The sequence below is a fragment of the Macaca fascicularis genome, chromosome 12 (assembly GCF_037993035.2).
Source record: "Macaca fascicularis isolate 582-1 chromosome 12, T2T-MFA8v1.1".
NCBI classification, from domain to species: domain Eukaryota; kingdom Metazoa; phylum Chordata; class Mammalia; order Primates; family Cercopithecidae; genus Macaca; species Macaca fascicularis.
This window is the reverse complement of record NC_088386.1, coordinates 72,857,920-72,885,193: the sequence shown is the minus strand read 5'-3', so window position 1 is coordinate 72,885,193 and position 27,274 is coordinate 72,857,920. Positions and strand designations below refer to the sequence as shown.

Genomic DNA, 27,274 nt, shown 5'->3' with positions numbered 1-27,274 from the left:
ATCATATCATATCTAGGGAAACAAATCTTCTTGTCAGTTGTTCATTAATTTCCATTCAGGTGTTTCTCTGTTTTCTTCAGTTCAGCTGGTACTTATTGAAAGCTTGTTACTCAAAAGAAATAACCTAATACGGCAGAATTGTGCATCAGGAAACCCGTGCTTTAAATCTTGACTGTACTACTACAAGCTGTATGATATTAGACACTTTATAATAGTGACAATTGCCAACTACTGAGCGTCTACTCTCTGCTCACTGTGCTAGGCCCTTTACACGTGCTATTTCCTTTAGTTCTCACAAAGCCCATCATGATAAATGCTATTAGCTTCATTATACAGATAACTCAAATGCGACTTGAAAAGGTTAAGTAATTTGCCACAGGTCACATAGCTGGTATAGTAAGTGAGATTCCAAAGTCCTTGCTTTTTTTCCAAAGAGCAAGAGCTTTCCAAAGTGCTTTTTTGCAAAGAGTCCTGGGGGAATTCTTTGCTCAAATTTTTCCAACCATAAATTTAGGGAATTTAGTTACGTGACCTGCAGGAGTGATAGTAAATAAATAACTTTTTTGTTGATTTTTTTGTAATGGATTTTTTTTTTTTTTTTTTTTTGACACATGATCTCACTCTGTCACTCAGGCTGGAGTACAGTGGCATGATCATGGCTATTTTTTGTAGCAACAGAGTTTTGCTATGTTGTCCAGGCTGGTCTCAAACTCCTGGGCTCAAGCCATCTGCCCACCTCGGTTTCCCAAAGTGCTGAGATTACAGGCATGAGTCACCACAGTAGGCCTATAATGGAAAATTTTTATCATACACAAGAATAGAGAGACTAATTCAGTAACCAATCCCACAGCAACAAAGATCATCACCTCATAACCACTCTTATTTCATCTACACCCATTCACTTTTCTCTTTACCTCAACACCCAATGGATTCTTGTGAAGCTGCCCAGCTATATTATTTGATCTGTAAATATTTTAGTATTTATCATGAAAGGGAAAGACTTTTTAAAAACATAATCCTGATCCTTTTGTAGTTCATAAGCGTGATGATTGGGTGTTCACATGCATCCGTGAGATGTGCCACCCTTGAACCTTGTTGTGTCATCAGCACATTACCCGTCTGACATGAAAAATAATAATAATACCAATACCATTAGCATACCTTAAACATTAACAAGAATTCCTTAATATCATAAAATGACCAATGTTTGTGTTTCTTTCATTTTCTCCTTTTAAAAAAATAGTTTAATATATTTTAATAGCAAACTTACAGGAATAGCACAGAAGACAGACATTAAAAACCTGTACTTGCATGTAGGACAACTCAGAAAAGTACAGTGAATGCACAGAATCGACTGTATTATCAAATGCTACTAACATTATTTAGTTGCCATGAATAAGAAATTTGCTTGTTTTTAAAAAGTCCAAATGCTGGCATTGTCCAGAAAATTTTAACAGGTTTATTTATATTGTTATAAAGTTGAACTGCTGGCCAGGTGCAGTGGCTCATACCTGTAATCCCAGCATTTTGGGAGAGTGAGGCAGGCAGATTGCCTGAGGTCAGTAGTTCGTGACCAGCCTGGCCAACATGGTGAAACTCTGTTTCTACTAAAAAATATGAAAATTAGTCGGGCATGGTGGCGGGTGCCTGTAATCCCAGCTACTTGGGAGGCTGAGGCAGGAGAATCGCTTGAACCCAGGAGGTGGAGGTTGCAGTGAGCCGAGATCGCGCCGTTGCACTCCAGCCTGGGTAACGAGAAACTCCGTCTCAAAAAAAAAAAAAAGTTGAACTGCTGAAACTTGTTCACTGAAACATTTTGACTTGCATTAATGCTTTGTGTCCTTGCATTTTTTAAATTTGTTATTGATACACAATAGTGCATATTTTTATTGTACATGTGAAAATTTGATACATTCATATAATCAAACCTGTGTCCCTGCATTTATATTAAAAATTCATACACAAATAAATATGGAGAAATTGCCAGTACCTGATTTCTGTCTTCTGTTTTTCCACTTGTTGTCATTGTATGTAGGTACCATTTGACCTCATGGGGAAAAACAATCTAACATTCACAACTACCAGTGTCAGGAGGAAGAGAGAGAGAGAAGAATGAAATGTTTTCCATCACAGTGAATTCTTTTTTTTTTTTTTTTTTTTTTTTTTTTGAGACAGAGTCTCGCCCTGTCGCCCAGGCTGGAGTGCAGTGGCCGGATCTCAGCTCACTGCAAGCTCCGCCTCCCGAGTTCACGCCATTCTCCTGCCTCAGCCTCCCGAGTACCTGGGACTACAGGCACCCGCCACCTCGCCCGGCTGGTTTTTTGTATTTTTTAGTAGAGACGGGGTTTCACGGGGTTAGCCAGGATGGTCTCGATCTCCTGACCTCGTGATCCGCCTATCTTGGCCTCCCAAAGTGCTGGGATTACAGGCTTGAGCCACCGCGCCCGGCCTTTTTTTTTTTTTTTTTTTTTTTTTTTTTTTGAGACGGAGTCTCACTCTGTCGCCCAGGCTGGAGTGCAGTGGCCGGATCTCACTGCAAGCTCCGCCTCCTGGGTTTACGCCATTCTCCTAAGCATGTTCTTCATGTACGTTATGTGCTAGCTGGATGTCTTTTGCCATAATTGTTACACATGTGGCATGGAGGACACATAGGTTGTTGTCTTCAAAAAGGCCAGCCAAATAGTCCTCCCTTGCCTCCACAAAGCACCAATGGCTGTGCTCTGGAAGCACAGATCTGTTTTGAAGTCCTGAGAAATTTCTTGCACCAGATGCTGGAAGGGAAGTTAGCAAATCAGGAGTTGATAGACTTCTGATAATATTTAATTTTACAGAGTACCACAGTAGCAGTGCAGCAGTATCTCAGTGACAAAGTTTCTTCAGCACTCCAGTAGAGGTTGAACTCTTGCAGGTGACTTTTGTATCCAGTAACTTCCTGAATGCTTTACCACTGATAGCTTTGTGGGCCATAGTATGGAAATCTTTCTTACCTCCTTCTCTTTCCACTGGAGCTCAGTGAGCTAGAGGCAGCTTGTAATCTCTCTCTCTGTCTGACAATTTGGTCATTAAAGATTTATTTGCAGTTGTTTTGTGTGTGTGTGTATCCCAAGGTAGTATATTCCGCTAGGAGTATACAGTCAAATTACTGGGTTCTAATATCACTGATAATCAAAATATTAAAACAGTTGAAACCAATCAGAATGGACAGCCCCCTGCTATGATCTAACCCTTTAGTTATTGGCCCATAAGGATGAGGGGTGGGAAAGGGTGATATCTCAGGGCAGCAGTAGTTCACCAACCTATATGTTGTTTAACAACCCAACATTGTTTCAGTGTTTTGTTTTGTTTTGTTTTGTAACGGTGTCTCTGCTCTGTCACCCAGGCTGGAGTGCAGTGTGAACATAGTTCACTGCAGCCTCAACTTCCTGGGCTCCACCTCAGCCTCCCAGTAGCTGGGACTACAGGCATGCACCACCACGCCTGGCTAATTTTTCGTAGTTCACCCTGTTGCCCAGACTGATCCTGAACTCCTGGCCTCAAGTGATCTTCCTGCCTTGGCCCCCGAAAGTGCTGGGATTATAGGCATGAGTCACCACACCCGGCCTGTTTCAAACACTGGGAATACCATCCTCTGCATACTGACTTGTTACAAACCCTGGTGTCTTTTAAGTTCCTTTCTAGCTCCAACAGGAATGTAAATAGTCACTTAATGGAGATACCCTTTTCCTGCTTCCTTACACTAGTAGTCTTTATATACATAAACACACACACATAAACTTTACAATAACACAAATGATTATTTCCTATAATTCTGGAAGTTCTGGCAAGTAAAATAAACAACAAAATAGAAATATGAGTTACGACTATTAGGAGACGAAATTATTAGTATTTAGAACAAATATAATTAGATACCTAAAACAAAACTAACAAAAAATAAGAATAAGCAAATTATGAGTACAAACTTGTAGGCCAAACAAGTCTAAAAATCTATTGTGGTGGGGCCAGCTACAGTGCTAGCAGACCTGGATCAATTAGTAATTATAAATGAAGTTAAATATAATTAAATATATAATTTAAATGTAATTAATTATATAACTTTCAGCTCTTCTGATTTAATTCCACTAAAATTCTTAAGAATTACTTGCTCTGGCAGGTATCTGTGCGATTGCCTTCACTAATAGCACTCTTTCCTAAAGAGTATATCCTCATCTCCCACCACCATCCACATGGCTACAGCCAGAACTTTTCTGTGTTTACATGATCCTACTTTCCTGGCCACACTTGATAAATCAGGGATAGGTGCACCTGATCTAAGCCAGTACAATAAGAGGCCTTCCTCTGGATTTTTCAAACTGGAATGAAGAAAGAGAGACAGCCACATGGTTCTTAAAGGACTCTGACCCAAATAGCTGTTGGTAACCATGTTTTCTGCTTTGGGCAGATTCTGTCAGCAGTGAGAGCAAATGAAGCTGATATGCAGAGAAGGGCCAAGCCAGTTGTCAAAGGGAAATTTGATGGCAGTGGGGTTTCTGAGGTAGAACTATAGTTCTGCTCATCAATTTGTTTGGCTTTATAACCCTTCTTTGGAACCCATAAGCCAATAATTTCTCATTTTTATCAAAGAAATTCAAATTAGGTTTCTATCACTTGCTATCAAAAGAATTACCACTTCATTGACAAAAGGAAATGCATAGAATAAATTTTCTACAAGTAATAGATTTATATTTGAGGCATGTTCATTTTACTGTATACAAATCTTTTCAAGTCCCTCACTACTACCAAATTTTAAAAATTTGGAATGTTCATGGATTTTTGATTATGTGATTAAAAAAAAAAACTTGGATGTTCAGGGTCTAGGGTGTGGTAAGACAGGTGGGAGGTAAGTTCGGAAAGGTAAATTGAGATTACAATATATAGGGCCTTAAATGTCATGTGAAGTTTAGACTTTATCCTGCAGGTAATGGGGATCCATTTGGCAAATTTTCAAGCAGGGGAAGGATAGGTTTAGATAAATAATTCTGCTGGCAATTTGGAGCCTCAATAAAATGGGGGGAAAATGAAAACAGCTTAATAGGTGCTTGTGCTGGAAACCTAATTACATGAAGAGTATTACAGGTGTCCAAGGCAGGGTTGATGAGAGAATCACCTAGGAAAGTTACGCTGAAAATTGTTGGGAAATGGAAGGATTCAAGAGACATTTGAAAGGTAGAATTGGTACTACTGAATGACCACTTGGACACAGGGGATGAAAATGAGGAAATATAGGACTATGATTAGATGGGGATGCCATCAACACAGGAAAAGGAGGAACAGATTTGAGAAGACACTATTCTGAGTATCACCACTCACTTTTATGATACTTCTAGCAGGTATGGAGCTAAAATGTATGATGTCCCATTGTAGCACTCACATTATATCTTGGCAGGTTGTTTGTACTTTATTGGATTTGCTGCATAATGTAGGATGCCAAAGTAATCATTACATTCTGGAAGTTAGGAGTCCTACTTGGTCTCTGATGAGGAAGGCATTAACTGTGATTTCTGTCACATGCTGGTATATACTGGTCTGGGAGAAATCTTTGATTTAATGAATAGAATTAAACATAATTATAGCCACCTTAAAATTCTGTATATCGCATATAGAGAATACCATTAACTCATTGTCTACTCTGCCTTCCTCTACTTTCATGATTAAGGGCAGAGGAATTAAAATTTTATAGTGAAATAAAATTGGATAGATATGATAAAGTAATGCGAGGCTCACAATTTCAAAGTAAATATTTCTGTGTTCAAAGCAATTCACCAGAGGGCCACTTTCCCTGTACCTTCCCTGAAGAACTAAAAGCTCTAGTCCACCTGATTTTTAAAGCAAAATTATCAAATGCCAGCAATGTAACTTGTTCTGTGTTAAAAACAAAACTAGACATAGTCCTTATCCTTGAGGACTAGCTCACTATCATTCCAATATTTTTTGGAAAGTGTGAAATTGCGATTTGCAGATGGTGACTTTGCCAAAATTGAAAGCTTAGTAGCTCACATACACTTGTGTGAGTACCTAACAACTTTATAATTCTGACAACACTAATGAGCTACAGGAAACACTGGCCAAATTCTGCTTGATTTGGTTTCCATTCTTTTGCTAAATCCCTTATATCAGCACTGACCAATAAAAATATAAAGCAAGCCACATTTGTGATTTTAAATTTTCTAATAGCCATATTTTTTTAAAGTAAAAAGAAACATGTAAAATACATTTTAATAGACTTTTAAAAAAACTTTATTTTTAGAGCAATTTTAGGTTCACAGCAAAATTAAGAGGAATGTACAGAGACTTCTCATATACCCCTTGCCCCCACACATGCATAGCCTACCCCATTATCAATATCCCCCACCAGAGTGGTACATGTTTTATAACTGATGAGCCTACATTGGAACACTCAAAGTCCACAGTTTACTTTAGGGTTCACTCTTGGCGTTGTGCATTCTATGAGTCTGGAGAACTTTATGACCTATAGTATCACACAGAGTAGTTTCACTGCCGTAAAAATCCTCTGTGCTCCACCGGTTCATCCCTCCCTCCACCCTAATCCCAGGCAACCACTGATCTTTTTACTGTCTCCAGAGTTTTGCCTTCTCCAGAATTTCATATGGGTGGAATCACACAGTGTGTACACCCTTCTCAGATTGGCTTCTTTATGAAATTAATTTTAATACTGTATTTTCTTTAACCAAAATTGTTTAATGTGATTAACATGTAATCAATATTTAAATATTACTAATTAAATAGTTTACATTCTCTTTTCATACTGTCTTCTAAATATACACCAGATATATATCCGTATGTCTATATCTATATACCAGATATATATCTGGTATCTAAATATATACCAGCTATATATCTATGTCTGGTGTATATTTACACCAAAATCTGGTAAATTTACACCAGATTTTGAAGACTTACAGCATATCTTAATTCAGACTAGCCAGATTTCAACTTGATCACCACATGTGACTAGTAACTACTGTATTAGACAGTGCAACCTTAGATACGAGTCACAACTGGAGACATCTTTCAAAGATTTAAGCTGCCTGTCCCTTAATTTAACAACGAATACAATGTCCTTTACACTGTTTGCCACTTATAGATGGAAGGCCACTCCAAGTCTAAGGGAGAAAGGTAATATGAAGGAAATTACAAATATGCATTATAATATTTAATCTTTTTTCCTTCAGGCATCTATCCTGCCATTCAGTTTTCCATGCTTTGAGGAATGGAAAATGGTGATACTTTTCTGTCATGATGAGTAATGGATTAGATAATAGGGAAGAGTGGAGTTGCCATTATATTGAATTTATTCTCAATTACAGAAGTCACGTACTATTTTGGAGAGAGCGCCAGTTTAAGAGGAGAATTTGAGCCTTTATTCTGGTAGACACTATATGGCCTGAGACAGATCAAGTCAATTTTTTGGATATTTTCTTATTCTCTAAAGTGAGATTGAACTAGTTCAGTGGCTTTTAAACCATACTCAGGGGAACGTAAGGGTTTATACGGGAAGAGTGAGAGTGAGGAAGGATTTAGGAGGAATTTTTCATGCACACACACACATACGCACATACACACACACACTGGCAGATTCAACCACTGCTGGATCAAGTTTATTGGATATACATATTAATCTTCAGTGTAAGTTCCAGAGCTAATTAAAATTTTAAACATGATAACTAGATAATTTGATCATATCTACTTTCCTTTTCAATGATAATATGAGGTATAATGTTCACATCTTCTGGCCTATTTCTAGAGGTCCTTTCATGTACTTTTTACTCAGACTTCCTTGTGACCAATCTTAACCCTTCCAAGTCACTGGTCAAGTTACCAAACTATTAGCCACTGCTAATTCCAGGCAAACTGAACAATGAGATACATATTATTTCAATTTCTGCCCATTTTGAGGATTACCCCTTTTTTTTCTTTTTATTTTTTGTTTTATAGATTGAGATGGGATCTCGCTGTTTTGACCAGGCTGGTCTCAAACTCCTGGCCTCAATCAGTCTTCTTATCTTAGCCTCCCAAAGTGCTGGGATTACAGGCATGAGCCACCGTGCCCGGCCAAGGCTCGTCCTTTCCCCTGGTCTTTCTGGGTCTTGGAGCGAGCTGTAAATGCTAAAGCAACCCACTTCAAACCAAGAAAAAAGGATCTGTAAACCAAGATTTTAATTTTTTCCTCTCAAACCAATTAGACATAGTGAATACCCCATGAGACACACGTAAGCTAGGGAGGGACAGCAGTGTGACAGACGTAAGCAGCAGGAGAATACAAGCAACGTGCTCACTAAACTCACTCATCCTCAGGACTATCCAGGCCTAGTGAGTTATGAGCCTGAATTAACACCTGGATCCTGATAGGCAATTATGACTGCAAAGTCACTTGGTGTCTCAGGCTTAGGTGTTCCACTGGGACTTAGTAGCAAGCCTCTAAAATCCAAAGAGGTCCATCAAAATAGTGCCTCTTCACATTGGTAAGGAGCTCAGGTACAACAGTTTATCTCTCACTTTAGAATTACAGCCAAACATATTCTGTAGACCACTGGACCCTTGAAAAATTCCCACTCAAGCTCTCACGTGTCTTTTTCAAGGTGTCCAAGGAATTTATTGCTTTCTACTCTTTTGTCCCCACCTGTATAGGATGAATAGTCTGATACCATGTGAGATGAGGAAATAAGAAGCTTTCTGCTGACTTCATTGTGACCCAGGGTCCAAAAGGTGATGTAATCCTGTGGCAAGAAGGCAAAGCTATATTCTTGTCTGTACCAGATGAAAGTGAACTGTTTCTGCTTCATCATTCACAACTGTTCTAATAAATGGCCACAAGTCCCTTTGTATTCCAGGAGGTAGATTCAAGTAGGCACTTCCTCAAGGGTACTCAGATTTCCTTTAACTGTGTCTGAGAACTGATTCATATCTGGAAATTGGATACTGTCTCTCTTTTCTAGACATGAAGGTTTTTTGTTTGTTTGCTTGTTTGCTATACAAATCAAGTAGGACCTTAGTGACTTCTTATTTATTTCAGTCCTGGGGACTCCATGATCAGTTAGTCACCTCCCATGAATCCATAAGTCAGAGCATTCTGATTTTCACACTGACCCTACTACCTTTCAACTTAGCCCCATGCAAATGTGCTATCTAGACCATGTCGCTCTGGGATCCTGCCATCCCTCTGAAACTCAGTAAACCAAATTCAACTGTAACCTCTTTTCAGCATCATCACTGGTCTACATGAAACGTTCTCTAAATCACGTTTCAAATATGCTGACCCTTCCCTCATAGATTTGTTTCTCAAGGCCTTTGTAAAGAGTGTTTTCTGGACCTTTTTATCATTTTTATTTTAATTAGAGACAGGGTCTCGATAGGTTGCCCAGGCTGGCCTGAAACTCCTGGGTGAAGTGATCCTCCCACTTCAGCCTCCCAAGTAGCTGGGACAGGTGTGAACCACTGCACTTGGCTAGATCTGTTTTTGGAAGACACAATTGAGGTGGGTGGTTGGGTCAGATATGACAAATCTAATCCAGCATTCCTGTCTCCTAAAATTTAAAAATTTGTTCCTTTACATTTTACCTAAGAGATTTGCATCTCAACTTTATTTTGTATGACTCACCCCTCAGTCTAAATTTCGATGAACATTTAGCAGAGCAAACAGAATTATTCCTAGCTTTTCAAACTAGAATAATCCAGAATCTCTTGTAAGCCCTATTAGTAAATTCAACCCAATCTCAAATTGTGTCCTCTTCTTCATTCAACATTCTTAAAATCTATTCTAACTCACATCCCACAGATTAATTAGCAAAGTTCTTCCATTCCTTTGTTGCTTGAGACATAGCTTACTAAGCTTCACTTTGTAAACTGGCCTCTTGAAGCACACTAGAATTTTCTGGGGGGTTGGGGTGGGGGACACAGTCTTGCTCTATCGCCCAGGCTGGAGTACAGTGGTGTGATCTTGGCTCACCACAACCTCCACCTCCTGGGTTCAAGCAATTATCCCTGCCTCAGCCTTGCGAGTAGCTGGGATTACAGGCACCCGCCATCATCCCTGGCTAATTTTTGTATTTTTTAGTAGAGACAGGGTTTCGCCATATTGGCCAGGCTGGTCTCAAACTCCTGACCTCAGGTGATCCGCCCACCTCAGCCTCCCAAAGTGCTGGGATTACAGGTGTGAGCCACCGCACCCAGCAAATTTGACTCATTGCAGATCTGGAGATAGTGCAGAGTAACAGTAGGATATAAGAGAACCTCTTATAAGGTAACTCCCTCAAACTAGGGAATTTCAGCCTCTTCAAACAAAGGAGAAATAGCTTTATACATAAAAGCTTCAGCTGCAAAGAAGGCTGAGTTTGGGGGCAAGGAGTCTCTGCATTCTTCAAATTCTCCCCTATATAGCATTTTAACTTTAAAGATCTTACTCTTTCGGAATCAGCACTTTAACACATGCTCTTCTAAGACCCCAGGTAAGAAGGTGAATTTGACTGATTTGCAAATCAGCAATCGACAAGAACAAATATTGGTTTATAGCTATCTCCATCCTGGGGCTATAAGTTTCTTTTAACAAATTCACACTTGGGTTTCAGTTCATGTTTTAAGATGAGAATTTAGAGATTTTCATTTGTTAATGTCTTCAAATGAAACAGCTAGCCTTAGCACCCAGCTCTTGAATTCCTCATTTCCTTCATACTGTTCTGTGAAAACAGCAATTCTGTCCCCCACGGTCTTGTCTTTAATACCCAACTCAATCCTAATCCTCACAGGCATTAATTTCATTAGCTATTTTACTACTACAGGCTGTGGGTTTCCAGAGTCTCATCTTTGAATATTAATTGGTTTTTATTATCTTCAAACACAATGAGTCTGCATACCCAGATTCTCCTGATTTCCCTGAAAGTCTGCTGTTTGTAACTGAATCCCCATTACCAGTTTCTGTACAAGTCAGAATTCCTATTTGCAAGCATTAGTAACCAATTTTAGGTAGATTTAAGTATAATGGAATTTATTGAAAGAGTAACAGTATCTATATACAAAATTCTATGGGAAAGTTAAAAATCAGTCTCAGGAATCAGACAGGAGCCAAAGGAGGCTGGCAGCAGATGAACCAGCCAAGGACCACTGTAGGAACAGTCTGATTAGAATGCTGCCAGAACTTGGTGCAGAACTGTTATAGGAAGAGCCTAAATAGAAACTAAGGACAGTGCCACCACCAGACATTCTCTTCTCCTGAATTACTGACCTCATCACTGTCTTGGTGGATAGCTTGATGGTCTCTGCATCTTTGCATCACTCCTTCTGGATTCAGTATGGGAATCCCACTGGACAAACCAGTTATGTGCTGATGTTCTTGCTGTCTAGAAGAGGAAGATATGCCTTTTTTCAGTTTCTATAACAGGAAAAGTGTTGAGATGCCAAATACCAAAGCACACAAACACCAGACAAACAAACACATCCAGGACACCATCCTTGGGTTTGTTTCTGGACTCGCTGTTTTATTGGTTTGTTTGTTTATTTTGCTGTCATTATGCTACTGTTTTAATTTCAGTTGTTTTATCTTTAAAAAAAATCTGGCAGTTCAAATCCTCCTTCCTCTCAAATGGTTGTCTTTCTTTCTTAACTCTTTTCAGTTTAATTTTTCTCAATGAATTTCAGAACTCTTCTGTAAAGTTTCAAAAAAATATTCCATTGGCATTTCCATTGGAATTGTATTATATTTATGAATATATTTGGGGAATAATTTTAAATTTTTAAAATGCCAAGTCTTCTTATCCAAGAACATAGTATATCTCTATTTAAGCCTTGGCAATTTTATAGTTGTCTTCACATAGATTTGACATACTTATTAAGTTTATGTTTTTGTTATTCTGGGAATTACAATTTTTTCACTTTGTTTTCTTTAAAAGAGTTTCAAAGCCCCCCTTTTGGACCACAGAAAATCTTAACATCCTATAACCTAACTATGCAAATAGCTCTGTGATTCTAATTTCTCTTTTATTTTATTTTATTTATTTATTTATTTATTTTTGACGGAGTCTCACTCTGTCGCCCAGGCTCGAGTGCAGTGGCGCGATCTCGGCTCACTGCAAGCTCCGCCTCCCGGGTTCACGCCATTCTCCTGCCTCAGCCTCCCGAGTAGCTGGGACTACAGGCGCCCGCCACCTCGCCCGGCTAGTTTTTTGTATTTTTTAGTAGAGACGGGGTTTCACCATGTTAGCCAGGATGGTCTCGATCTCCTGACCTCGTGATCCGCCCGCCTCGGCCTCCCAAAGTGCTGGGATTACAGGCTTGAGCCACCGCGCCCAACCCTAATTTCTCTTTTAATCATTGAACTACATTCTTCCTATGTTTATCCAGCTTTCCGTACCAAATTAAATCTCATACTTGGTAGTGTAAATTTGAGTTTGAAGGTTAAAGAATGTTTTCCAGGGGACTAAAACAGGAAAAGAACTGTCAACAGAATTGAATAAATTGGAAGATGGGAGGCCACTGCACTAGTACTACAGTGCCCCCTAGTGGACACAAGGAAACATGGGCATGTTTATACCAAGAATGACCCCAGTCTCTTTCTTCCACAGGCAATTAGAATCTGGAGGTGCCTCAGTGGTCAACTAGGTCAACACCTCTGGCTTCCAAAAAGGGAAATTTAGAAACAAAATGAAGAAATGACTGGCCCAAGTTCACATTGTCAACCCAAGGCTAAAATCCAAGATTCCTAACTCTCATTTTTCTTCCTTTTTGCTACCCTTGATTTCTTTTTTCTTCCTTCTTTTTCAAAATATATTGTGCTCCTATTATAAAGCAAGATTCTAGGAATACAGATATAAAGAAGATTTAGTCATTGCCTTCAAATCTAGTTTTACTTCAAGCTAATTTTTTTAGCCATTTTCAGGGAAAGAATTTGTTGGGAAATGACCAAACAACTATGCAGGGGAAGGTTCTCAATCATCCACAAATTGACTCACAATATGATTAATTAATTATGAGTTTTAACTGGAAAGTACAATCACAAATGTGAAAATTGCCCTTGATCAGATTCAAACCATTTCATAAAGAGGTAAGGCATACTTTCAAATGGCCTGTATTAACCTTTATCTTATTTCTCCTTTGCGGATTCAACTGTGAGCTATCTTGCAAAAAATACAAGAAGATATGGAAAGTTTTCATGAGTGCCTACCACCTAATCCCAAACACTGTCATTCATATGCGCATCATTGAGCAAATCTTTATTGAGGATCTATATGCCAGGTGTGTGCTAAGCGCTGGGCTTAGTGTGGCAAAGAGAAGAGATATGACCTTGAGGTTTCTGCTCTCACAAAGCTTGCAGTCTCCTATTTGTGTATGTGTAATTCTCTAACGCTCAGGAAAGCTGTTTACCTCATTTTGCTTTGGCATCATATTTTTAGGCTATAGAAATCAGAGAGTATGCAAACATTTTCTAAAATTACTCTGCCCCACAAAAAGGGAAACACAAATAACAATTTGGGGCCAGATAGAACTGGATTTGAATTCCAAGCCTGCCCTTTACAAGCTATTAAACAAACGAATTCTCTGAGCCCCTGTTGCTTTCATGAAGTGGAAATAATATGTATCCCTTGTAAGGGATCATATCCTTATTAATACCTAAATAGAGACATTACTTTTTGAGTCAAAAATATGAATTCTATGGTCCATCTCCTAAAATGCAGAAAAATTATCAAAAGAGAAGCATTATTAATATTGTTCACTTAGTTTCATCAAGAATGTCACTTTCCAGCATTAATACAGACAGATATTCTTTGCCATTGACTTTTTCCTGTTTTAAAATAAGGTGAGATGCTCTAACAATGGATGCCACTCCAACAGAGTTTCTGTAAGGCTGTTAGTTTCTTTTTCCATGGATAGTTTCCATGGCCTTGCTCCACATAAACTAAGCCCTATTATTTCAATTATGGTGACTAAATCTAGTATGACCATTATTTGTCTGTATAAGGGATCTTGTAGTAATCTGTGTATAAACTTATCACTCCATCTATTTAATGATTTGACTAAGTCAAGGATCATATTTTATTTCCCTCTGTTCTCCCCTCCCAGTGGTACCTCACACAGAATTAGAGCACACTAAATGTGTGCTGAGTAAAAAGACTATCTTTCTATGTGCTTTTTGACATGTAAGCTGAGAGAGAAATTTTAGCATATGTTGTAGGTAAACTTACTTTGTTTTACCTGAGAGTAGCAAGTATCAAACAGATCCTACTCCTGTTACAATCCTGCTAGAGGAAAAAAAGTAGTTAAATTCCCCAATCTCTACTCAAACCAAAACAAAACTTCAAAAATATTGAGACACAGAGAGAAGGAATAGGATGGGGTCAGTGAGGACTGGTGTTTGTGCATGGTGTGCATGCAGCAGGCTAACGTCCTTTCCCTGTTGTAATAGCTCCGAATGTAAGTGCCACACACCACCAGGTCTATGAAAAGCCCAGGGTTTAAAGGTCAAACAAGTTTGGGAAAGCTTGCCCAGCATTTTCCTCTCTTGCAAGTTGGCGGTGCATACTGGTAAATTAAAGCCTATAAAAACTGCTTAACATTGTTTTACCTTGCAGTCCCCAAATTCATTTGACCAACATTTCACCTATAAACATCCTGCAGATCTGGTAGATTCTGTGGAAGGCACAGACTTCAGGGAACTGCTCCACTGTGTTGAAAGGACTTCTTTCTCTTGTTCATTCACATACAAAAAGCTGCCATTTTATTTCCAAATCCTACAGGTCTGGGAATGTGAGTATTTCCAGCAATGTTTTAACTATAGAAAAGTGAGACCACTTCCTGACAATTTAGCGGTCCCAGAAAGTTTATACAATTGAATTTTAGGTATGTTTAAGAAGTCAGTTCAAATCCAGGAAATGGCTTCCCAGCAATGCCTGGAATGTCCTCATAAAAACTGAGAAACAGATATCCAAGTCCTGTTTTGGATCTTGGAGGGACAGAGAGAAAGAAGCGAAAAACATAAAATTATAGTCCCAAATCTCATAATGTTTCTTCCAGTTTTCTACAAATAAATATCCACTTTCTCTGAACTCCATCTTGGGGCTTTATTTTTGTGTGTTCTTAATTCTCCTCTCTAGATGGCAGCACAGATGAAAAAATGCCAGAAACAGCAGGCCGGACTTAGCAGCAGCAAACTGCCATCAACAGCCCTCCCCCAACTCACCCTTCATTTTGTTTTGTTTTTTTTTTTAAGAAACAGAATCTAAGATACGATGGCTGACACTTTTTCCCAAATAGATTTAATCAGTCACATGAGAATACAAAGAATGACTAACGACACACTGATATTAGCGAACAAGGGAACTGACTCTTAACAGCGTCTCTTACATGTTACTTGTGTTTTCTGTATCTTAAAGATAATGTAGGCATTGTTCCTAAGTCATGCAGAGAGGTCTTGTAAGCATGGTCATTTGCATCATTACCCTGCACATCTGATACAGCCAAACTCCACGCCACCTGGTTTGCTATAAGTGTTGGATTCATTTAAGATCCGTAGCAATGCTATTTACTGACCTTCTTGTCAACTGATGCTGTGACACTGCTGTAAAATGATCCCTATGTCACCAAATGCTGCCCTGAAACTTAGGAAGTCAGCATGAAGGTAACACTTCATTAGAAGTATGCAATTTATGGGAGAATTAATAATGCAAGAGAAAAGGAGTAGAACAGACATAAAGAGAAGACCTTTGAGGTTTACATCAAACCCCATCAAAAGATCTTTTTAAAAAAAAAAAAACCTTACCCTTCAGGAGTTCATTGAATCTCATCATTAATAAGATGGGGTCTACCAGCAAGATGTTCTTAACAAAATCTGCTGACAGGGAAAACATAAGAAAGCTGGCCCCTTATGTATGACATTTCAAGGGCTCAAGAGTGTTCTAAAGAAAACTAAATTGTTCATGTGTAGTGAACTGGACAGAAGCTAAAAGGTGACCTGTGTCTTTTAAGCAGCAACAGCAAAACATCGCCATGGGACTGGTAGCGGTGGCTCACCCCTTTAATCCCAGCACTTTGGAAGGCCGAGGTGGGCGGATCATTTGAGGTGAGGAGTTCAAGACCAGCTTAGCCAACATGGTGAAACCCTGTCTCTACTAAAAATACAAAAAATTAGCGAGACGTGGTGGTGTGCTCCTGTAATCCTAGCTACTCGGGGAGGCTGAGGCACAAGAATCACTTGAACCCTGGAGGCCGAGGTTGCAGTGAGCCAAGATGGCACCACTGCACTTCAGGAAAAAAAAAAAAAAAAGAAAGAAATCACCATGGGAATAAAAACAAATATAGTACATAAATAAACCAACCCGAGGCCAAAACAAAAAACTAGGTGAATCTTTCATATTTAAGAAAAAAATCAATATTTGATGTGTCAGAGAACTTTTAAATTCTGTCTCTATCCTTTTTTTTTTTTTTCTTTTTTGAGATGGAATCTTGCTCTGTCACCCAGGCTGGAGTGCAATGGTGTGATCTTGGCTCACTGCAACCTCCACCTCCTGGGTTCAAGCAATTCTCCTGCCTCAGCCTCCTGAGAAGCTGGGATTACAGGCACGTACTACCACACCCGGCTAATTTTTGTATTTTTAGTAGAGATGGGGTTTCACCATGTTGGTCAGACTGGTCTCAAACTCCTGACCTCATGATCTGCCCGCCTTGGCTTCCCAAAGTGCTGAGATTACAGGCGTGAGCCACTGTACCTGGCTCCTTTTTTTTTTTTTTTTTTTTTAATGAAAGCAGTTTTTCCACAAGATTACTCTAAATACCACATCTTTCCTTAAATGAATACCTTTGATAATTAGTGTGGGTTGAAATTAGTTAATACTATAATGGGTCAGGCTATCTGCCTTTGCCAACACAACTCCTAGTGCTCTAAGGATACTGAATACTTTTTCCTGGACTCTAAGTTTAGAGACAAAATCAAGCCCTAAAATGAACAGGCAGAGAGGTACTGAGACAGTATGGCATATGAGAGAGTGAAGGAGCTGGGACAGGCCTGCATTCATCTCAAAGACTACGCCAGTCCAGTGCTGCAGACCAGCAACCCTCAGCTCTGAACCTATCTCTGGAATCAATACTCAGCCCACTCCTTCCAGAGACTCAGGAGCCTTGGAAGTATGACACACCCAGGACAAAGCTGAAGGCTAAGAGACCTAAATGTTCTTCCATTCCCACTAATTCTGCATCTGTGCAGCCTACTAAACCCACCATCCCTCAGACCCTCAGTATCCTTAATGTGTATCCAAGAGGGGAGGTTCTTTCAATGAGTTATCCTCTTAATGAACTCTCATCCTCATACTAGACTCGGTTTCCCATTCCGCCCTGTGATATTGTGACAAGAAATAAATATTTAGGGCCGAGCACAGTGGCTCATGCCTGTAATTCCAGCACTTTGGGAGGCCAAGGCAGGTGGATCACAAGGTCAGGAGTTCAAGACCAGCCTGGCCAACGTGGCGAAACCCTGTCTCTACTAAAAATACAAAAATTAGCTTGGCGCGGTGCCAGGAGCCTGTAATCCCAGCTACTCCAGAGGCTGAGGTAGGAGAATCACTTGAACCCAGGGGCGGAGGTTGCAGTGAGCTGAGATTGCGCCACTGCTTCCAGCCTGGGTAACAGAGTGACTCAAAAAAAAAAAAGGAAAAGAAATATATATTTGGTCTCTTCCCCTGGTTCCTGGCACACAGCTCTTAAAACCCTTGGACTCCCCAGAGTGATAAGAGTGTCTTTGGTATGCTAATAAGACATTGGTGGCTGGGGAGCCCTAGATAGCTTCAAGAGGGGGGCTGGTCACCAGAAAGACCAAGGCATGATTAGAGGGATGGGACTTTCAGCCTTACCCTCCAACTTCTAGGGAGGGTAGAGGGGCTGAAAGTAGAGTTGATTACCAATGGCTAATGATGTAATTAATCATGCCTACCTAATAAAGCTTCTGTAAAAACCCAAAGGACAGAGTTCTGAGAGCTTCCAGGTTGCTGAACATGTAGAGGTACCTGGAGGGTGGAATGTCTATGAAGGGCAGGGAAGCTTCATGCCTCTTCCCCCATCCCTCGCCCTATGCATCTCTTCCATCTGGCTATTCATCTGTATCCTTTGTAACATCCTGTATTAGTCCCTTCTCGCTGCTGGGTGATTTATAATTTAAAAAAAAAAAAAAAAAGGTTTAATCAGCTCACAGTTCAGCAGGCTGTTCAGGAAGCATAGCAGCTTCTGCTTTTGAAGAGGCCTCAGGAAACTTACAATTATGGTGGAAGGACAAGAAACACACACATCTTACATAGCCAGAGCAGAAGAGAGAGTGGGGAGATGCTTTTAAACAACCAGATCTTGAAAGCACTCACTGTCACAAGAGCAGCACCAGGGAGGAAATCCACCCCATGGTCCAGTCACCTCCCACCAGGCCCCATCTCCAACACTGAGGATTACAATTCAATGTGAGATTTGGGTGGGGACACAGATCCAAACCACATCACATGCTTTGTGATGAATGTAAGTAGTGATTGCCTGAGTTCTGTGAGCTGCTCTAACAAACTAATTGAACCCGAGAAGTGGAATCCTCATAGGAACCCCTAATTTATAACCAGTCAGTCAGAAGTATAGGTAACAATACTGAAACATTGGAATTGGCATCTGAAGTGGAAGCAATCTTGGGAGACTGAGCCTTCTGCCTGTGGGATCTAATGCTATCTCCAGGTAGATAGTGATTATAGGATAATTGTGTCCACTGAAGAACTGGTTGTAGGTGGAGGAAAACCTCCACACATTTTGGTGACCAGAAGTATTGTATTCGTTGAGTATGTGAGATTAGGAAAAAATTTTTTCTTATATCTCTTACATTCCCTTTCCTCTGAAACTTTTCCTCTATGACCTTGGGAATCTCATTCCATCATCAGCTAACTCCCTGATACACCCAGCCTCTTCAATGACCTTTTTAAATTATTATTATTATACTTTAAGTTCTAGGGTACGTGTGCACAACACGCAGGTTTGTTACATATGTATACATGTGCCACTTTGGTGTGCTGCACCCATTAACTCGTCATTTACAGTAGATATTTCTCCTAATGTTATCCCTCCCCCTCTTTAGCTATCTAGGTATTTCCATGAAACATACCTGACTTCTCAGTTTCTTGATTCCATTTCAATTACCTTCTCCACTGTGCTTCAATCACTCAATCCCATGGCCACCCCTAGGTCATGTCATCAAGAAACCACAGCACCTCTGAACCCATGACTTTTAAGTCCTCCAGTTCTTTTCATTTGGTTATTTTCACCATGTTTATTTTCCAAACTTATTAAGATCTGCAGTCTTTCTGCTTTCTCCTTTCCCCTTATCTATAATCTGCTTACTGTCCCCTGTTCCTTCTCTACTGAGGAAGGACTCCATGGCTGATAACATTGGCCTCTGACCAGTGTTCTCAACTCCATTACTTCATTATTCTTCTGTTTTATCTGCCTGACAAATTTTAGAGTGTGTACCCTGAATCCAGCTGTCTGTCTTGGCCATTCCTTTACCTAAGCTGTTGGGCACTGGAGGAAAAAATCACCCTGTCACACAGATTGGGGCTACCTTAAATTTATGCTCAGCAACCTCAGGTGGGACCTCACTGCTGCCTGCAGTCCTACTCTATTCTCCGGCCTGCTCATTTTCTCAGTCTCCAGAGGGGCTATTTCAAGGATTCGCCTCTTTCTGCGCCTCCACGTGTTGGCCTCTCTACCTTCTCATTCTCACTTGGTGATTTTTTTCCCCCACATATCAGAGTTGGTTGGGGGTAGATGTTATGAGATGTGAGCAGTCTCAGTTTTCCATAACAACCTATACACTTTTTTGTGTGTGTGTGAGACAGGGTCTCACTCTGTCACCCAGGCTGGAGTGCAGTGGCGTGATCATGGCTAACTGCAGCCTCAACCTCCTGGGTTCAGGTGATCCTCCCACCTCAGCCTCCTGGGTACCTGGGACTACAGGCCCATGCCACCACGCCTGGCAAACTTTTTGTAGAGATGGGGTTTCCCATGTTGTCCAGGCTGGTCTCAAACTCCTGGGCTCAAGCAATCCACCCACCTCGGCCTCCTGAAGTGCTGGCATTACAGGCATGAGCCTACAACCTTTAAACTTACTTGCATCTTTACACATTTTTTTGACCTTGCCTCTTATTATAACAGAAAAACTCCCCCTGCCTCCATCCAAGGCCAATCTCTTGGCCTGATGCTCTGGGTTCCATCTCTCTCTGACTTCTCATTGACCTCACTCTCTCAGTTATTCCTTCATACTCCTACCTTTGTATTCAACCTCTTCCTCTCCACTGGCTCTTCCCTTCTCAGACTAAAAAAGCCACATCCTCTTCCATCTACTGTCCTCTCTTCTCTTGCCAGCTAAACTTCTTGGAAAAATTGTCCACTCACTGTTTTAACTTCCTCACCTCCCACTCACTCTCCAAAATTCCTCTCTCCAAAATAACCCATGATCTCCGTGTAGCTAAATTCAAGGGGCACTTTTCAGTTCTCTCCTTATTTGACCTGATGACAGCATTTAACATATCCTCCTTTTTGATACTTTCTCTTTCCTGAGTATCTATGGCACCATCTACCTGCTCCCAGATAGCTCTCTCCATCTCCAACCCTTCTCTTGAGCTTCAGACCCTATAAGTTCCACAGGCATCTTAAACTCAAACTGAACTCATTTTCTCTTCAAATCTGTGTATCTCCTCCTGAGTTCCCCCTGGAGGTAGCAAGCACTGCCGTGGACTCATTGCTGCAGCTAGTCATTTGTGTATCATTCCTTACTGCTCTCTTCATGATACCTCATGTCCAATTGCATCACCAAGGGCTCTTGATCCTGCCACCTGAATACCTTTCCTACCTTTTTTCTTGTCTCCTTCCCCTCTACTCTCATCAGTCTCACCTAAACCCCAGTTTCCAGTCTTCCTCTCAAACCATTCACCATGCAGTAGCCATGTGAGTGTAATGAGCAAGGAGTCTCACAGATGCAAGAGTCCACAAACCCTCATGTGTGCGGTCATGGAATGTTTTTTCCTGGAGTTCGATTTTAGAATCTGAACCTCCAACCTTCCTTCTGGTGGACAACTTCATCTAGATTATCTTAAATGAATTCAGTGATTTGTCAACTGAGATTCCATAACTACTTCAGTTCAGAATTCAGTTTCAAACCTTCCTTCCCCTGTTCTTGCCTCTTACTCTTGGGGCTCATGGGGCTGACCAGCCAAGGGAAGTGAGGAAGAAGATGGAGGTCCATGTGTGAGTAGCAGGTGGCTCTGGGGGAGCTGTCCATCTAGTCATTTCTGGAGTGACTCTAAAGCTAGCCTGAGCCGCTAATGCCATTGTTGCCTATTGTCTCAGCATAGGCAGGCCCCAGTGTGCTGTCTAGGGTACCGGATCCTGCTGGCTTTGAAGGGTGGGGATGGGCTGTCTGGGTGGTCCTGCAGGTCCAATGTAGCTTCATCTCACAAAGGAGCAGTCACGTCCCCCATAATGCTGGAAGCAATCCAGGAACATTCCTTCCTTTTGCCCTCCACATCAGCTTTCATGTCAGATCATTTCTTCTCCCCTCACAGCATAGAGGTGAAAAACCAATTCACATTTACACATTTGTATGAGTTGGTTTCATTTTAATTGTTTCATCTCTGAGTTAAAGTGTGGAGCCCTTTGTATTTAAATTGTGCAATGTAGAGTCTGGATTTCTCTCAGCAGCAGACGATCTCCACAATCATTAATTTGCTTTCCACTTTCCTGGCAGAAGAGTCAGGTGGGGTGTGTGCGTGTTTGTCTATGTATGTGTATGTTGGGGGTGCGGGGGCAAGGAGCAGATGAGCAGCCCAGAGCCCAAGTAGAGAAATGAGTGGAGAGAATACATTCCATTAATACTTCTCATATTATCCTGTCATGTGTTCTTTCCAAATCATAAATCTGAACAGGGTTTTCACCTGCTTAAAGCCATCTGTAGCTTCCCCATTGCCTTTAGGATAAAGTCTAAACTTGTAAACTTGATTTACAAGTTAAGATCTGTTTACAGATGACCTTTCCCACCTCATTTGCCACAATTTCCTTTCTTTCAGTTCCGTGGGTTCACCATACTCTGTTGCCTCTGGACTTTCTCACATTCCTAGAAGATTCTCTTCAACTTTTCCCTACACCTGGCTAATTCCTGCACATCCTCTGATCTCCGGTGAAACATCACCTCTTCCTAAGTCCTCCTTGACCTCTCTCCTACCTCTGACTTTGATTTGTCCCCACTATGTGCACCCATAACGTTCTCATATCATAGCACTTATCATATTCTAACTTTTTGTTTGTTTTTCCACTTGACTATTAATGCTCTTAAGACAAGAATATCTGTCTCGATCAGTGTTCATTCTCCAGCACTAGCATGTGTCTGACACCTGATAGGTACTCAATAAATATTGTTAAATAACAAGTGAATGAATGACTGAAGAAAAATTGAATGTGCAAGCCAGGTGCTGGCTTCATGTGCACTGTCTTATAGCAGGACTTAGTACTTTATTGTATTTCCCCAAAAGCAAATCAACTCCACAGAGCAGAGGTGAGCAATGTGGATTTGACCAACAATTTTATGAGGAGACATAAAAGAAGCTTTAAATGGCAGACATTTCTATTCACCCCTCAGTGTTCCTCTTTGGTTTCCAGATATTGGGTCTTCCTCTCTTTTGACCCTCCCTTCCTCCCACTCTCTCACCCCCAACTAGCCTCTACTTCCCTTTTCTAGGCAATATCACTCTGAGAGGACTATAGAGGATGAATTGGAGAAAGATGAAGCTAGTATCAGGGAGTTCCATTTAATAGACAATTGAACAAGGTCAGGCAGAGATGATGAAGGCCTGAGTTAAGAAAATGACAAAATGACCTGAATCCCAGGACTTTGGAGGCCCAGGTGGGAGGATTGCTTGAAGCCAGGAGTTCAAGACCAGTTTGGGCAACATAGTGAGACCCTGTCTCTACAAAATAGAAATTTTTAAAAAAGGAAAAGAAAATGACAAAATGAAGAGGAGGGGGTGGGTTTAGGAGATGTTTGGGAGGGAAGATCGATAGGATGTGAGAATCGATTGGATTAGAGTAGAAGAGAAAGAGGAATATAGGGCATGGTCAAGATTTGGTGAATGCAAAAGGAGAAATAAAGAAAAGAAGAGGAGAGAAAAAAGGGTAGGGGTTGAGAGTTTCACAGGATTAGAGTTATTACCAAGGGAAGTATGAAAGAGAATTAAGCAGAGAAAGACCAGTATAAGGATTATAATCACCTGAGAGTCTAACAGGTTAGACACCAAAATTGGTATGGGCATTAGTATTTAAATTGTGTAATGTGGAGCCTGGGTCCCTCTCAGTGTCAGTCAATCTCCACAGTCATTAATTTGCTTTCCACTCTACTGACAAAAGAGCCAGGTGGGGTGTGTGCGTGTTTGTCTAGGTATGTGCGTGTTGATGGGAGTAAAGGGGCAGGTTGACAGCCCAGAGCTCAAGTAGAAGAGAAATAATTGTGTGTGATTTTCTTTAAAAACTTGGGCTGCCAATGGTAAGAGCTGAGAAAATGGGTGGTAGGTTGACCCAAGACTTAGGATTTCTGAGATGATGGGGCAGAAGGATCAAGGGGCGAAATGATGAATGATTTTGTGAAAAGAATGTTAAAAGTGATGGACAATGGCATCTAGGCTCATCAGGGACAGAAATGAGCCAGGATGGGGCTGACAGACTGGGGGTGGGTGGGGATAAAAGAGCAGGGGCCATGCATGGTGCAATGTTTACAGGAAATAGGAGTCCATAGGATGCAGGACCCAAGAGGAAAACAAACTGTGGAAAGGAGAAGTTACTCTTCCTTCTCTGAAATGAAACAGAAAAAGAGATATAATCTTTAAGTATTTCTCAGTTGAGAAAAAGCAATGAGAGGACACCCACATTGGAGAATCTTGATTTCTTCTATTAAGCAAAAGGAGAAAGTTGCATGCAGAGGTGGGACTGGGGCTTGAGGGAAACAGGAAGGATTTAGAAAAGGAAAAGTGAGGACTATGGAAGGAAGGAAATTTTGAAAAATCAGAGAATTACCTGGGAGTAGTAAAGGCTCAGCTGGGACCAGTCAGCTGATACTGGCTTGGGTCAGATTTTTACATTTTTAATTTAATTTTCAGCAATATCTTTTGCTTGGGAGCAGAAACAGAAAGTACATGGTGGATTTCACTGAGGGATAGAGATTTGGAAGACAGGAATGGATGAAGAACCAAGTGCATGAGGGCACCTATCAGGATTATTGCTGAAATCCTTATGGAGGTTACTGGCTGAGAGGAAGGCAAGCAAGTGAGGACTGATGGGCCCTTGGCACTGTGAGAACAGTGGAGGAGGAGGGAGCAGGGGTCATAAGGAGGAGCACAAACAGAAAGTTCAGAATAACACCAGAATCTTCCAAATACTTTCCCCATAGGGTGAAAAGGTAAATGCCCCTTTAAATCATTAACTAAACTGGCACTCAGATCTGGGCAGGCTCTCCCAGATTGGGCTGTTCTGTTTTGCCAGGAATTGATAAACTTCTGTGACCCCTCCAGGGTAAGTAAGCATGATCCATCTTCCCTGACTGGACAAGTTTGATCTGGCCTCCTTCCTCCTGCTGAAGCAGGCCTGAGGTGTGTGCCAGGATTCCATGTCTTATGCTAATACTCACATTCCACATACCAGCTCCTGCTGGTACTGCCTTTAGGCTTTTAGAAGGCCCTGCTTTGACCCTCCGTGGCTGCACCCCTCACTACAGGGTGAGGAGACTGTGTCACCTAGGGGATGTGTGCCCTCAGAACCACATTACCACATTGCTCCCTTCTGGACCACACTCTGGATAACTTGGACCACCTCAGAATTCCTTGCTCAAATGCCCCAAGCCCACTTCCAGGGCCTGCCTAGACTTCTTTTCCAGACCCATCCTCCCAAGAGCAAACCATGCCACTAGTGTATATGGTCAGCCTGAGAGGTAGCCAAGGGTAGCCTATTTGAAGAGGCATGCACAGGGTATGGATGTGTCAACTGGGGCATCTACATGCATGCATGAGAGGGCCTTCTCATTCAGAGTCAAGGATGGGAAGAGAGGGGGAATGTTTCAGGTTGGAGTCCAGCTCTCTCCGTGCCTCTCCATCCTGGTGCAGAACTCCAAGGAGTCCAAGTGTTGCACATTCAAACCTGACCTTCAGGTCTTTTGGAAGATAGAGTTATCAAGGTAGGAAAATAGAACATATTTTATTTAACAGTTTGACTTATAACTTTTATATCATTAGACACATGGAATATGGGCCTCCGTTTGTACTCTTGCCCTTGGCCCCACAAATGTTAGGGAGAGGCCTGGCTCCTACAAGGTACCATTTACCTGTTGTGAAGAATAGCCCTTCAAAAGTGTTATTCTAAGTCTGTTTGACATAATAGGTCCAAACCGTATTAGAAGATGGTAAAAAAACAACAATCCATTAAAAATCCTCTTTGGATTTCCAATTTTTGATATCACTTCATGTCATTTGAGACAGTAAGTTTTCCTGTTTTATTAATGTTTATATTTAAGCTGAATTTTCTAAAAGAATTGTGAATGTTTTTATTCTATTGTGACATTTAAGGTACGCAGCTGAGCCTTGAGTATAAGCCCCATCGGCTAAGTACGCATCAAACATGTCTTCAGTACATCCCTTTAGAGCTTAACAGTTATTCATCACTTTTTCAGAAGTTCCAACGTTCCAGATGGTTACTGATGCATTCAGTCTGACCACTGCTAGATTTGAGACTTGTCCCACAGATCTGCACACTGTATCTTCATTTCCTCATTAATAGATCTTTTTTTTTTTTTTTTTTTTTTTTTTTTGGAGACATGGTGGTTCTCACTAAGTTGCCCAGGCTGGTCTTGAACTTCTGGCCTCAAGTGATCCTCCCAACTCAGCCTCCCAAAGTATTGGAATTACAGGTGTGAGCCACCACACCCAGCCTAGATCTCAATTAAGGGAGTAGAATCAGGTGACACTGAAAATGTTTGGTCATAAACCACAGTGAAGGGAAGGGGAGGCAGCTGTTAGATCATCTGACTTGTCCCACAGTCCTCATCCATTTGCATCTTGGCAAGCCTTCTGCTACATCTGAATCTCAAAATGGGGGATAACCTCTTGGGAGAGTCTATGCTAGTGCCCTTCTAGTAGTAGTTTACAATCTGCCAACAAATCTTGAAGCCTTATTTGGTTGATATCGATTTGAGAGGTGGGAGGTTCAGTTTCCAAAGAGTCAGGAAAGAACATTCATCTAGGCTTGAGAAGCCTCCATTTCCTGACTCAAGAGTTCTGATTAGGTTATTGGTTGAGTGACACAAGGCAATCATCTCACTTTTGTGTTCCTGAGCTTCTCCTTTTATAGAATGTGGGCAGGAGTGTGGAGAGGGAGAATTTATTTCATTTCCTGTTTCCAAACTTACTAAACTGTGGAACCTTTTTCTTTTGCAGCATTAGGCAAAACTAATGTTCTAAGGATCACTCTTTAGGAAAGGTCAGCCAGTTCAGTGGTTCTCAACAGGCATGTGGTACACATTTAGTAATGTCTGGAGATGTTTTTGGTTGTTACAACTGGGGATCCAGGGATACTGCTAAATATCCTGCAATGCCTAGGACAGCCCTCCACAACAGAGAATTATCCAACTCAAAATGCCAGTCATTCTAAGGGGTTGAAAAACTCTGGACTAGATGAACTATCTCAATTCTCTTTCAAACTGACATTTAAATGTGGTGTTTCTTGTTTGTTAAACACACAAACTTTTATTTCTCTCTTACACAAAGTCAGCTCTGGGTCTGGATGAATCCGTGGACAGTTTTCTTCCATTTGTTGGCTCCATATTTCAGCTGCTTTGATTTTTTTGACATCTTCTTATCAATATGTGCTTCTATGATTTCCTTGGCAGAGAAAGAGAAAGCAGAGAGAATCATGCACTGGATCTTAAATGCTTCTACATGGATGTAATAAATGTCTCTTCTAATTTTTAATAAGAAGTTTATTAAAATATATCCATATATCATAAAATTTACTCATTTAAAGCATAAAATTCGGCTGGGTGTGGTGACTCACACCTGTAATCCCAGCACTTTGGGAGGTTGAGGAGGGGTGGATCTCTTGAGCCCAGGAGTTCGAGACCAGACTGGGCAACATGACAAAACCCCATCTCTACAAAAAATACAAAAATTTGCCGGATGTGGTGGCATGC

The 27,274-nt window shown here is 40.9% G+C and overlaps 1 protein-coding gene, 1 long non-coding RNA gene and 1 other non-coding gene across 3 annotated transcripts in view; all 3 read left to right on the top strand.

The window, feature by feature from the left end:
* Window positions 1-13,108, top strand: part of LOC102138754 (NFE2 like bZIP transcription factor 2) — a 52,186-nt gene extending 39,078 nt beyond the window's left edge. The window contains exons 2-3 of the transcript XR_010579943.2: window positions 8,686-8,763; window positions 12,612-13,108. The gene's annotated coding sequence lies outside the window, so the exon portion shown is untranslated. The remainder of the gene's footprint in view (window positions 1-8,685; window positions 8,764-12,611) is intronic.
* Window positions 1,022-1,125, top strand: LOC123568176 (small nucleolar RNA U13). Its single transcript, XR_006691396.1, has one exon. It is a non-coding gene; the product is annotated as a small nucleolar RNA U13 (small nucleolar RNA).
* A 42-nt stretch (window positions 13,109-13,150) lies between the features above and the next one.
* LOC141406945 (uncharacterized) overlaps window positions 13,151-27,274 on the top strand; it is a 61,687-nt gene continuing 47,563 nt past the window's right edge. Inside the window, exons 1-2 of the long non-coding RNA XR_012421270.1 lie at window positions 13,151-13,281; window positions 16,012-16,102. This is a non-coding gene — a long non-coding RNA (uncharacterized lncRNA). The remainder of the gene's footprint in view (window positions 13,282-16,011; window positions 16,103-27,274) is intronic.